We start from the raw sequence: 13,976 nt of genomic DNA on the forward strand, positions 1-13,976 counted from the left end.
GGCGGAGGGCGCCCCTGCCCCGCTCAAGAAGCCGAGCCTCTCTGCGCTTCCCCTCTCCGGGCCTGTTGCGTTCGCCGGCCGGGTCCGGCGGGCTCCGCGGGACTGGGGAGAGGGGCGGGGCGGCGTGGGGGGCTGTCCAGACACACACACACACACACACACACACACACACACACACGCGAGATGGGCCTCCACGGCTGGACCCGCCAAGGTGGAGACCTTCCAGCCCCCCTCCTCTCCTCGCCTCCTTCACCTACCTGCCCCCCACCCCCAGCGCGCCGCCCCTGCTGACTGAGCACACGCACGGGGCGCTCGACCTTTGCCCCCAGCCAGGGGCCGCCCTCCCCCACAAACCCTTTCAGCTGTGCCCCCCGCCCTGTGCGTGGGCTGCCGCCTATTCCCCAGGGCCAGGGCTGGGGCACAGCGCATGGGGGAGGGGAGCGAGTGTAGGGGCGTCTCTCGGGATGTGTCCCATGGGTGTGGTGGGGTGGGGTGGGGTGCTTTGGGGGGCTCTGAAGAAATCAATCCCCTCCATCTCCTCCCTCTGGAAAACCCCCAAGCCCTTGGAGAACTGCCCGCACCGCTACCGTGGGGGCCGGGACCCTCCTCTGTGTCCTCCTGTGGCCCAGTCCAAGGGGCCTGGGCCTGGCCGGGGCTGCATTGGACCCCGACCACCCTGGCGTGTGGACTCGCTAAAAATCGGCGATTAGATATTGGATTCCAGCTTCATGGAGGTCATTTCACTAATGAGTGCACCGGAAAGAGTTTCCTAAACCATCTGTGAGGGTGGCAACTGAAAGAGAATTTTAAAGCTGACAGAATAGGCGAGGGAAGGCATAGGAGATTTCCACACCCAGCAAGGAAGACTTTCCCGAAATGGAAGAAAGAAACGAGCAAACAGAGACACCGGTAGCCCGCCCGGATCAGAGTCTGTCCCTGAGAGAAAGTACCCTGACCAGGTTCACCCGTGGGTGGTTGGCGAGCTAGCGGCATTCAGAAGAGCGAGGCCCGCAGTCTGTGCGGAAGACACCTGCACTCGGGTGTGTGTGGCGGCACAATTCACAAGCAGCTCCAGATGTTAAACCAAGGAGAAGCCAGGGAGTTCCCAACGCCCCAGGTGTCCTCAGCCCACGACCGGCTGCTGTGGGAATGCGAAGCCCGGCTCCTTGTCTCAGAGCGGGACAACCAGGAGGTGTGATGTCCACCCCGGGGTTCCCAGGAGGATCAGGCTGAAGCTGGGACTTGGCCTCAACGTGTCCCCTCGCCTGGCCACCCCCTTCCCCTTCCTGCTCCTCTACTCCTGGTGCCCCTCCATCCAGGGGCCAGACCTTAAAGAGTCACCGCAAGAGAATCCTGGTCCCAAAGGAGCCTTCTGGGGGACCCGTGCTGAGAGAGGTTGTGGGCATGGCCTGCTGGGGCTCTGCCCGACCCAGGGCTGAGAGATGCAACCTCCCAGCTCTGGGTCCCTGCAGGAAGTGTTGGCAAGCACAGGGCCAGTCCTCCAAAGGCCCAGGTGCAGGGAGCCCAGGCCAAGCAGCCTGTGGAAGAAGCCACTTGCCGTGCCACCCCGGGAACACCACTGCAGGCCCCGGCCCTTCCCACCTCCTCCTCCTCCCCCCCCCCCCGCGCCCCCGCCCGACATGGCGCAGGGCTCAGAGACACCTCAGACTCTTGCTACCCAAAGTGCAAAGGGCATCAGTTGCTCCTCCAAACCCCCCGCCCAGCAGACCACGTTGTCCAGCCAGCCCCCGGGCCTCCCTGGGGTACCCAGCACAAAAGTGCAGACACCCACCGGACCCTCAATCTCAGTTTTTGGATGTTTTTGCCACTCTAAGGACCCGCAGGCCAGCTGGGCCTTCTGGCAGGACAGAGAGCCCCGGAATCCGACGTGGAGAGCTGCGTGTGGAGAGCTGCGTGTACGTCCCCATCAGGAGGCCGTCCCCACCTCCGCCGCTCTCCCCTCGCGGGGAGCGGCAGCCGCAGGGCCTCAGGGAAGACACCAGGCTGGGCCCCCACGGCACAGCGGGGGCACGTCCCCCACACGCGACTTAGGGATGGCTGCTCGAGACTGCTGCGTCCACCCTGCTGCCGGGTTTCTGGAGGGCTTCCTGGAAGCAGCGTCCACACCAAGCCCTTGGAAGGCCCAGGCGACGGGGGAGCCGGTCATGCAGGGGCCGAGGATGGTGACGGGCAAGGAGGAGCATGTCAGGCAGGGGCCGAAGACGGTGACGGTGACGGGCCGGGTAGGAAGGAGCCGTTCAGGCAGGGGCCGAGGACGGTGACGGGCCTGGCCGGGGAGGAGTGCGTCAGGCAGGGGCACAGGAGACGGGCGGGGTAAGGGTTAGGGTTACAGTTAGGGCACAATTCACAATCGCAAAGATGTGGAAGCGACCCGAGTGCCCATCCATCCAGGAGTGCATTAATAAAATCTGGCGCGTGGACACCACGGAGTGCCATTCGGCCCTGAGGAGCAGCGGTGAGAGGGCACCTCTCGTGTTCTCCCGGCCAGAGCTGGAACCCGTTCCAGTAAGCCAAGTATCCCAAGAATGGACACACGAGCGCCACGTGAGCGCGCTCACCACCAAATCGGTACGAACGGATGGACACCTAAGTGGACACAGAGGAATCACCTTCATCGGGTGGGCGTCGGGCGGGCGGGGGGAGGGGATGGGCATACACATCCATTAGGAATGGGGTGGGTGCGCACCGACTGGGGGATGGGCGCACTTGAAGCTAATGACCGGAGGGGGGAGGCTGGGAGAGGACAACGTACCCGACCTTAACATTGGTACCCCCACAATACGCTGGAACAACATGAGAGGTAAATGAATAAGAACACAGGGGGGAGGGGGGCACGGGCAACACATGTCACCTGGATACTTGGACTCCCATCAACTGCTTGAAAAGAGAGAGAAAAGAAAATGCAATAATAGAGGTAAGAGACACGTTTTAAAAATAATGAATCCGAAGAGAAAAGTAAAAGGAGGCCTGTGGAGCAGGTCTGGGTGTGACTCCGGATCCCCCAACATCAGGTGCCACCACCAAAGATTCCTACGTGGAGCCCATAGAACCCCAAAAGCAACGGGACGAGTTCTGGTCACGTACTCCCTCAAAATGACATCCTGGCCTTCTTCTGGAACTCCCTCCCCTCTCAGACTCTCAAGGTTTCCTCCAGCGTGTCGGTTCCCACAGACCAGACCTTTGGTCTGAGACCTGACAGTCCAGATGCCACGCATGCTGTCGCGTGGCGGCGGTGTCGCGGCTTGGGACAAGAGGAGGCCCCACGGTGCGGGCTGGGGTGCCAGGCACCGCGGCGGGCGCTGAGGGTGGGGGTGACCCCCACCCCGGTCCGCCGCCGCGCTCCCAGAAAGGGGACAGAACAAGAGGCAAAAAAAAAAAAGCAGCAGCAGCCTACCGCACCCGGTATTCCCAGGCGGTCTCCATCCAAGTACTAACCAGGCCCGACCCTGCTTAGCTTCCGAGAACAGACGAGATCCGGCGGGCGCGTTCAGGGTGGTGTGGCCCTAGACGGTGGAAGGCGCCCCTGCCACGCTCAAGAAGCCGAGCCTCTCTGCGCTTCCCCGCCGCCTCCTCCCGCCCCAGGCCCCGCGCCGGGCCGGGACTGTTGAGTTCGCCGGCCGGGTCCGGCGGGCTCCGAGGGACAGGGGTGACGGGCGGGGCGGGGCGGGCCGGGGTGGGGAGCTGTCTCTCTATACACACCCACACACACTCACACTCACTCAACAAGATGCGATTCCACGGCTGGACTCGCCAAGGTGGAGACCTTCCAGCCCCCCTCCTCTCCTCGCCTGGCCTACTTCACCTACCAGCTGCCCAACCCCCAGCGCGTCCCCGCCGCCGCCACTGCTGACTGCGCACGCGCGGGGCTCTCGCCCTTTGACCCCAGCCAGGGGCCGCCCTCCCCGACAACCTCTTTCAGCTGCGCCCCCCCCAGCCCTGTGGGTGGGCTGCCCCCTATTCCCCCAGACCAGGGCCGGGGCACAGCGCAAAAGGGAGGGGAGCGAGTGTATGGGGCGTCTCTCTCTCTCTCACTCTCTCTCACTCTCTCTCTCTCTCTCTCTCTCTCTCTCTCTCTCTCTCTCTCTCTCTCTCTCTCGGGATGTGTCCCATGGGTGGGGTGGGGTGGCGTGGTTTGTGTGGCGCTGAAGAAATCAGTCCCCTCCATCTCCTACCACTGGAAAACGCCCAAGCCCTTGGAGAACTGCCCGCACCGCTACCGTGGGGGCCGGGACCCTCCTCTGTGTCCTCCTGTGGCCCAGTCCAAGGGGCCTGGGCCTGGCCGGGGCTGCATTGGACCCCGACCACCCTGGCGTGTGGACTCGCTAGAAATCGGCGATTAGATATTGGATTCCAGCTTCATTGAGGTCATTTCACTAATGAGTGCACCGGAAAGAGTTTCCTACTCCATCTGTGAGGGTGGTAACTGAAAGAGAATTTTAAAGCTGACAGAATAGGTGAGGAAAGGCATAGGAGATTTCCACACCCAGTAAGGAAGCCTTTCCCGAAATGGAAGAAAGAAACGAGCAAACAGAGACACCGGTAGCCCGCCCGGATCAGAGTCTGCCCCTGAGAGAAAGTACCCTGACCAGGTTCACCCGTGGGTGGGTGGCGAGCTAGCGGCATTCAGAAGAGCGAGGCCCGCAGTCTGTGCGGAAGACACCTGCACTCGGGTGTGTGTGGCGGCACAATTCACAAGCAGCTCAGATGTTAAACCAAGGAGAAGCCAGGGAGTTCCCAACGCCCCAGGTGTCCTCAGCCCACGACCGGCTGCTGTGAAAATGCGAAGCCCGGGTCCGGGTCTCAGAGCAGGACAACCAGGAGGTGTGATGTCCACCCCGGGGTTCCCAGGAGGATCAGGCTGAAGCTTGGACTTGGCCTCAAAGTGTCCCCTCACCTGGCCACCCCCTTCCCCTTCCTGCTCCTCTACTCCTGGTGCCCCTCCACCCAGGGGCCAGACCTTAAACAGTCACCCGCAAGAGAATCCTGGTCCCAAAGAAGCCTTCTGGGGGACCCGTGCTGAGAGAGGTTGTGGGCATGGCCCGCTGGGGCTCTGCCCGACCCAGGGCTGGGAGATGCAACCTCCCAGCTCTGGGTCCCTGCAGGAAGTGTCGGCAAGAACAGGGCCAGTCCTCCAAAGGCCCAGGTGCAGGGAGCCCAGGCCGAGCAGCCTGTGGAAGAAGCCACATGCCGTGCCACCCCGGGAACACGACTGTAGGTCACGGCCCCTGCCACCTCCTCCTCCTCCTCCTCTCCCCGACATGGAGCAGGGCTCAGAGACACCTCAGACGCTGCTAGCAAAGTCCAAAGGGCATCAGTTGCTCCTCCAAAGCGCACCCCCGACCCCCAGCAGGCCGCGTTGTCCAGCCAGCCCCTGGGCCTCCCTGGGGTGCCCGGCACAAAAGTGCAGACACCCACCTGACTGGCAATATCAGCTTGAGGACGTTTCTGCCACTCTAAGGACCCGCAGGCCAGCTGGGCCTCCGGGCAGGACAGAGAGCCCCGGAATCCGACGCGGAGAGCTGGGTGTACGTCCCCACCAGGAGGCGGTCCCCACCTCCACGGCTCTCCCCTCGCGGGGAGCGGCAGCCGCAGGGCCTCAGAGAAGACACCGGGCTGGGCCCCCGCGGCACAGTGGGGGCACGTGCCCCGCCCGCGACTTAGCGAGGGCTGCGCGAGACTGCTGCGGCCGCCCGGCTGCCGGGTTCCTGGAGGGCTTCCTGGAAGCAGCGTCCACACCAAGCCCTCGGAAGGCCCAGGCGACGGAGGAGACCGTCAGGCAGGGGCCGAGGTGGGGAGGAGCGAGTCAGGCAGGGGCCAAGGTGATGGGCCGGGCGGGGAGGAGCGTGTCACGCAGGGGCAGAGGACGGTGACAGGCCGGGCGGGGAGGAGCCGGTCAGGCAGGGGACGAGGACAGTGACGGGCCTGGCGGGGGAGGAGCGCCTCAGGCAGGGGCAGAGGAGACGGGCTGGGTAGGGGTCAGGGTTACAGTTAGGGCGCCATTCACAATCGCAAAGATGTGGAAGCGCCCCGAGTGCCCATCGATCCACGGGTGCATTAATAAAATGTGGCGCGTGGACACCACGGAGTGCCGTTCAGCTATGAGGAACAGCGGTGAGAGGGCACCTCTCGTGTTCTCCCGGCCAGAGCTGGAACCCGTTCCAGTAAGCCAAGTGTCCCAAGAACGGACACAAGAGCGCCACGTGCGCGCGCTCGCCAGCAGATTGGTAGGAACCGATGGACACCTAAGTGGACACAGAGGAATCGCCTTCATCGGGTGGGTGTCGGGCGGGCGTGGGCAGGGGATGGGCGTGCACATCCATTAGGAATGGGGTGGGTGCGCACCAACCGGGGCATGGGCGCACTTGAAGCTCTGACCCGAGGGGGGAGGCGGGGACAGGGCGATGCAGCTGACCTTAACATTGGTACCCCCACCATACGCTGGGAGAAAATGAGAAATAAATGAATCAGAAAACGGGGGGGAGGGGGGCACGGGCAATACATGTCACCTCAATACGTGGACTCCCATGATCTGCTCGGAAAGAGAGAGAAAAGGAAATGTAATCATAGAGATAAGACACACCTTTTCAGAAAATGAATCCGAAAAGAAAAGTAAAATGAGGCCTGTGGAGCAGGTCTGCGTGTGACTCCGGATCCCCCAACATCCAGTGCCACCACCAAAGATTCCTACGTGTAGCCCGTAGAACCCCAAAAGCAACGGGATGAGTTCTGGTCACATACTCGCTCAAAATGACGTCCTGGAATTCTCCTGGAACTCCCTCCCCTCTCAGCCTCTCAAGGTTTCCTCCAGCGTGTCGGTTCCCACAGACCAGACCTTTGGTCTGACACCTGACAGTCCAGATGCCACGCGTGCTGCCGCGTGGCGGCGGTGTCACAGCTCGGGACAAGAGGAGGCCCCACGGTGCGGGCTGGGGCGCCAGGCACCGCGACGGGCGCTGAGGGTGGGGGTGATCCCCCTGACCGCCGCCGCGCTCCCAGAAAGGGGACAGAACAAGAGGCAAAAAAAAAAAAAAAAAAAAAAAAAGCCTACGGCACCAGTATTCCCAGGCGGTCTCCCATCCAAGTACTGACCAGGCCCGACCCTGCTTAGCTTCCGAGACCAGACGAGACCGGGCGCGTTCAGGCCGGCATGGCCGGAGACGGCGGAGGGCGCCCCTGCCCCGCTCAAGAAGCCGAGCCTCTCTGCGCTTCCCCTCTCCGGGCCTGTTGCGTTCGCCGGCCGGGTCCGGCGGGCTCCGCGGGACTGGGGAGAGGGGCGGGGCGGCGTGGGGGGCTGTCCAGACACACACACACACACACACACACACACACACACGCGAGATGGGCCTCCACGGCTGGACCCGCCAAGGTGGAGACCTTCCAGCCCCCCTCCTCTCCTCGCCTCCTTCACCTACCTGCCCCCCACCCCCAGCGCGCCGCCCCTGCTGACTGAGCACACGCACGGGGCGCTCGACCTTTGCCCCCAGCCAGGGGCCGCCCTCCCCCACAAACCCTTTCAGCTGTGCCCCCCGCCCTGTGCGTGGGCTGCCGCCTATTCCCCAGGGCCAGGGCTGGGGCACAGCGCATGGGGGAGGGGAGCGAGTGTAGGGGCGTCTCTCGGGATGTGTCCCATGGGTGTGGTGGGGTGGGGTGGGGTGCTTTGGGGGGCTCTGAAGAAATCAATCCCCTCCATCTCCTCCCTCTGGAAAACCCCCAAGCCCTTGGAGAACTGCCCGCACCGCTACCGTGGGGGCCGGGACCCTCCTCTGTGTCCTCCTGTGGCCCAGTCCAAGGGGCCTGGGCCTGGCCGGGGCTGCATTGGACCCCGACCACCCTGGCGTGTGGACTCCCTAAAAATCGGCGATTAGATATTGGATTCCAGCTTCATGGAGGTCATTTCACTAATGAGTGCACCGGAAAGAGTTTCCTAAACCATCTGTGAGGGTGGCAACTGAAAGAGAATTTTAAAGCTGACAGAATAGGCGAGGGAAGGCATAGGAGATTTCCACACCCAGCAAGGAAGACTTTCCCGAAATGGAAGAAAGAAACGAGCAAACAGAGACACCGGTAGCCCGCCCGGATCAGAGTCTGTCCCTGAGAGAAAGTACCCTGACCAGGTTCACCCGTGGGTGGTTGGCGAGCTAGCGGCATTCAGAAGAGCGAGGCCCGCAGTCTGTGCGGAAGACACCTGCACTCGGGTGTGTGTGGCGGCACAATTCACAAGCAGCTCCAGATGTTAAACCAAGGAGAAGCCAGGGAGTTCCCAACGCCCCAGGTGTCCTCAGCCCACGACCGGCTGCTGTGGGAATGCGAAGCCCGGCTCCTTGTCTCAGAGCGGGACAACCAGGAGGTGTGATGTCCACCCCGGGGTTCCCAGGAGGATCAGGCTGAAGCTGGGACTTGGCCTCAACGTGTCCCCTCGCCTGGCCACCCCCTTCCCCTTCCTGCTCCTCTACTCCTGGTGCCCCTCCATCCAGGGGCCAGACCTTAAAGAGTCACCGCAAGAGAATCCTGGTCCCAAAGGAGCCTTCTGGGGGACCCGTGCTGAGAGAGGTTGTGGGCATGGCCTGCTGGGGCTCTGCCCGACCCAGGGCTGAGAGATGCAACCTCCCAGCTCTGGGTCCCTGCAGGAAGTGTTGGCAAGCACAGGGCCAGTCCTCCAAAGGCCCAGGTGCAGGGAGCCCAGGCCAAGCAGCCTGTGGAAGAAGCCACTTGCCGTGCCACCCCGGGAACACCACTGCAGGCCCCGGCCCTTCCCACCTCCTCCTCCTCCCCCCCCCCCCGCGCCCCCGCCCGACATGGCGCAGGGCTCAGAGACACCTCAGACTCTTGCTACCCAAAGTGCAAAGGGCATCAGTTGCTCCTCCAAACCCCCCGCCCAGCAGACCACGTTGTCCAGCCAGCCCCCGGGCCTCCCTGGGGTACCCAGCACAAAAGTGCAGACACCCACCGGACCCTCAATCTCAGTTTTTGGATGTTTTTGCCACTCTAAGGACCCGCAGGCCAGCTGGGCCTTCTGGCAGGACAGAGAGCCCCGGAATCCGACGTGGAGAGCTGCGTGTGGAGAGCTGCGTGTACGTCCCCATCAGGAGGCCGTCCCCACCTCCGCCGCTCTCCCCTCGCGGGGAGCGGCAGCCGCAGGGCCTCAGGGAAGACACCAGGCTGGGCCCCCACGGCACAGCGGGGGCACGTCCCCCACACGCGACTTAGGGATGGCTGCTCGAGACTGCTGCGTCCACCCTGCTGCCGGGTTTCTGGAGGGCTTCCTGGAAGCAGCGTCCACACCAAGCCCTTGGAAGGCCCAGGCGACGGGGGAGCCGGTCATGCAGGGGCCGAGGATGGTGACGGGCAAGGAGGAGCATGTCAGGCAGGGGCCGAAGACGGTGACGGTGACGGGCCAGGTAGGAAGGAGCCGTTCAGGCAGGGGCCGAGGACGGTGACGGGCCTGGCCGGGGAGGAGTGCGTCAGGCAGGGGCACAGGAGACGGGCGGGGTAAGGGTTAGGGTTACAGTTAGGGCACAATTCACAATCGCAAAGATGTGGAAGCGACCCGAGTGCCCATCCATCCAGGAGTGCATTAATAAAATCTGGCGCGTGGACACCACGGAGTGCCATTCGGCCCTGAGGAGCAGCGGTGAGAGGGCACCTCTCGTGTTCTCCCGGCCAGAGCTGGAACCCGTTCCAGTAAGCCAAGTATCCCAAGAATGGACACACGAGCGCCACGTGAGCGCGCTCACCACCAAATCGGTACGAACGGATGGACACCTAAGTGGACACAGAGGAATCACCTTCATCGGGTGGGCGTCGGGCGGGCGGGGGGAGGGGATGGGCATACACATCCATTAGGAATGGGGTGGGTGCGCACCGACTGGGGGATGGGCGCACTTGAAGCTAATGACCGGAGGGGGGAGGCTGGGAGAGGACAACGTACCCGACCTTAACATTGGTACCCCCACAATACGCTGGAACAACATGAGAGGTAAATGAATAAGAACACAGGGGGGAGGGGGGCACGGGCAACACATGTCACCTGGATACTTGGACTCCCATCAACTGCTTGAAAAGAGAGAGAAAAGAAAATGCAATAATAGAGGTAAGAGACACGTTTTAAAAATAATGAATCCGAAGAGAAAAGTAAAAGGAGGCCTGTGGAGCAGGTCTGGGTGTGACTCCGGATCCCCCAACATCAGGTGCCACCACCAAAGATTCCTACGTGGAGCCCATAGAACCCCAAAAGCAACGGGACGAGTTCTGGTCACGTACTCCCTCAAAATGACATCCTGGCCTTCTTCTGGAACTCCCTCCCCTCTCAGACTCTCAAGGTTTCCTCCAGCGTGTCGGTTCCCACAGACCAGACCTTTGGTCTGAGACCTGACAGTCCAGATGCCACGCATGCTGTCGCGTGGCGGCGGTGTCGCGGCTTGGGACAAGAGGAGGCCCCACGGTGCGGGCTGGGGTGCCAGGCACCGCGGCGGGCGCTGAGGGTGGGGGTGACCCCCACCCCGGTCCGCCGCCGCGCTCCCAGAAAGGGGACAGAACAAGAGGCAAAAAAAAAAAAGCAGCAGCAGCCTACCGCACCCGGTATTCCCAGGCGGTCTCCATCCAAGTACTAACCAGGCCCGACCCTGCTTAGCTTCCGAGAACAGACGAGATCCGGCGGGCGCGTTCAGGGTGGTGTGGCCCTAGACGGTGGAAGGCGCCCCTGCCACGCTCAAGAAGCCGAGCCTCTCTGCGCTTCCCCGCCGCCTCCTCCCGCCCCAGGCCCCGCGCCGGGCCGGGACCGTTGAGTTCGCCGGCCGGGTCCGGCGGGCTCCGAGGGACAGGGGTGACGGGCGGGGCGGGGCGGGCCGGGGTGGGGAGCTGTCTCTCTATACACACCCACACACACTCACACTCACTCAACAAGATGCGATTCCACGGCTGGACTCGCCAAGGTGGAGACCTTCCAGCCCCCCTCCTCTCCTCGCCTGGCCTACTTCACCTACCAGCTGCCCAACCCCCAGCGCGTCCCCGCCGCCGCCACTGCTGACTGCGCACGCGCGGGGCTCTCGCCCTTTGACCCCAGCCAGGGGCCGCCCTCCCCGACAACCTCTTTCAGCTGCGCCCCCCCCAGCCCTGTGGGTGGGCTGCCCCCTATTCCCCCAGACCAGGGCCGGGGCACAGCGCAAAAGGGAGGGGAGCGAGTGTATGGGGCGTCTCTCTCTCTCTCACTCTCTCTCACTCTCTCTCTCTCTCTCTCTCTCTCTCTCTCTCTCTCTCTCTCTCTCTCTCGGGATGTGTCCCATGGGTGGGGTGGGGTGGCGTGGTTTGTGTGGCGCTGAAGAAATCAGTCCCCTCCATCTCCTACCACTGGAAAACGCCCAAGCCCTTGGAGAACTGCCCGCACCGCTACCGTGGGGGCCGGGACCCTCCTCTGTGTCCTCCTGTGGCCCAGTCCAAGGGGCCTGGGCCTGGCCGGGGCTGCATTGGACCCCGACCACCCTGGCGTGTGGACTCGCTAGAAATCGGCGATTAGATATTGGATTCCAGCTTCATTGAGGTCATTTCACTAATGAGTGCACCGGAAAGAGTTTCCTACTCCATCTGTGAGGGTGGTAACTGAAAGAGAATTTTAAAGCTGACAGAATAGGTGAGGAAAGGCATAGGAGATTTCCACACCCAGTAAGGAAGCCTTTCCCGAAATGGAAGAAAGAAACGAGCAAACAGAGACACCGGTAGCCCGCCCGGATCAGAGTCTGCCCCTGAGAGAAAGTACCCTGACCAGGTTCACCCGTGGGTGGTTGGTGAGCTAGCGGCATTCAGAAGAGCGAGGCCCGCAGTCTGTGCGGAAGACACCTGCACTCGGGTGTGTGTGGCGGCACAATTCACAAGCAGCTTCAGATGTTAAACCAAGGAGAAGCCAGGGAGTTCCCAACGCCCCAGGTGTCCTCAGCCCACGACCGGCTGCTGTGGGAATGCGAAGCCCGGGTCCGGGTCTCAGAGCAGGACAACCAGGAGGTGTGATGTCCACCCCGGGGTTCCCAGGAGGATCAGGCTGAAGCTGGGACTTGGCCTCAAAGTGTCCCCTCGCATGGCCACCCCCTTCCCCTTCCTGCTCCTCTACTCCTGGTGCCCCTCCATCCAGGGGCCAGACCTTAAAGAGTCACCGCAAGAGAATCCTGGTCCCAAAGGAGCCTTCTGGGGGACCCGTGCTGAGAGAGGTTGTGGGCATGGCCCGCTGGGGCTCTGCCCGACCCAGGGCTGAGAGATGCAACCTCCCAGCTCTGGGTCCCTGCAGCAAGTGTTGGCAAGCACAGGGCCAGTCCTCCAAAGGCCCAGGTGCAGGGAGCCCAGGCCAAGCAGCCTGTGGAAGAAGCCACTTGCCGTGCCACCCCGGGAACAGGACTGCAGGCCCCGGCCCTTCCCACCTCCTCCTCCTCCTCCTCCTCCCCCCCCACCCCCCACCCCCGCCCGACATGGCTCAGGGCTCAGAGACACCTCAGACTCTTGCTACCCAAAGTGCAAAGGGCATCAGTTGCTCATCCAAACCCCCCGCCCAGCAGACCACGTTGTCCAGCCAGCCCCCGGGCCTCCCTGGGGTACCCAGCACAAAAGGGCAGACACCCACCGGACCCTCAATCTCAGTTTTCGGATGTTTTTGCCACTCTAAGGACCCGCAGGCCAGCTGGGCCTTCGGACAGGACAGAGAGCCCCGGAATCCGACGTGGAGAGCTGGGTGTACGTCCCCATGAGGAGGCGGTCCCCACCTCCGCGGCTCTCCCCTTGCGGGGAGCGGCAGCCGCAGGGCCTCAGGGAAGACACCAGGCTGGGCCCCCACAGCACAGCGGGGGCACGTCCCCCGCACGCAACTTAGTGACGGCTGCTCGAGACTGCTGCGGCCACCCTGCTGCCGGGTTCCTGGAGGGCTTCCTGGAAGCAGCGTCCACACCAAGCCCTTGGAAGGCCCAGGGGACGGGGGAGCCGGTCATGCAGGGGCCGAGGACGGTGACGGGCAAGGAGGAGCATGTCAGGCAGGGGCCGAGGACGGGCCGGGCCGGGTAGGAAGGAGCCGTTCAGGCAGGGGCTGAGGACGGTGACGGGCCAGATGGGGAGGAGCGAGTCAGGCAGGGGTTGAAGTGATGGCCCGGGCGGGGAGGAGGGTGTCAGGCAGGGGCAGAGGATGGTGACAGGCCGGACGGGAAGGAGCCGGTCAGGCAGGGGCCCAGGACAGTGACGGGCCTGGCCGGGGGGGGGGGGGGGAGTGCGTCAGGCAGGGGCACAGGAGACGGGCTGGGTAAGGGTTAGGGTTACAGTTAGGGCACAATTCACAATCGCAAAGATGTGGAAGCGACCCGAGTGCCCATCCATCCAGGAGTGCACTAATAAAATGTGGCGCGTGGACACCACGGAGTGCTATTTGGCTATGAGGAGCAGTGGTGAGAGGGCACCTCTCGTGTTCTCCCGGCCAGAGCTGGAACCCGTTCCAGTAAGCCAAGTGTCCCAAGAACGGACACAAGAGCGCCACGTGCGCGCGCTCGCCAGCAGATTGGTAGGGACCGATGGACACCTAAGTGGACACAGAGGAATCGCCTTCATCGGGTGGGTGTCGGGCGGGCGGGGGGAGGGGATGGGCGTGCACATCCATTAGGAATGGGGTGGGTGCGCACCAACCGGGGCATGGGCGCACTTGAAGCTCTGACCCGAGGGGGGAGGCGGGGACAGGGCGATGCAGCTGACCTTAACATTGGTACCCCCACCATACGCTGGGAGAAAATGAGAAATAAATGAAATCAGAAAACGGGGAGGAGGGGGGCACGGGCAATACATGTCACCTCAATACGTGGACTCCCATGATCTGCTCGGAAAGAGAGAGAAAAGAAAATGTAATCATAGAGATAAGAGACACCTTTTCAGAAAATGAATCCGAAAAGAAAAGTAAAATGAGGCCTGTGGAGCAGGTCTGCGTGTGACTCCGGATC

The 13,976-nt window shown here is 63.0% G+C and overlaps 3 pseudogenes; all 3 read right to left on the reverse strand.

The window, feature by feature from the left end:
• Positions 1 to 3,408: 3,408 nt before the first annotated feature.
• LOC142863745 (uncharacterized) lies at positions 3,409 to 3,530 on the reverse strand (annotated as a pseudogene).
• Positions 3,531 to 7,062: 3,532 nt separating this feature from the next.
• On the reverse strand, positions 7,063 to 7,180 carry LOC142863689 (uncharacterized; annotated as a pseudogene).
• A 3,404-nt stretch (positions 7,181 to 10,584) lies between these two features.
• LOC142863746 (uncharacterized) lies at positions 10,585 to 10,706 on the reverse strand (annotated as a pseudogene).
• Between the last annotated feature and the right edge of the window lie 3,270 nt (positions 10,707 to 13,976).

This window comes from Microcebus murinus, chromosome 22, assembly GCF_040939455.1.
Source record: "Microcebus murinus isolate Inina chromosome 22, M.murinus_Inina_mat1.0, whole genome shotgun sequence".
Taxonomy (NCBI): domain Eukaryota; kingdom Metazoa; phylum Chordata; class Mammalia; order Primates; family Cheirogaleidae; genus Microcebus; species Microcebus murinus.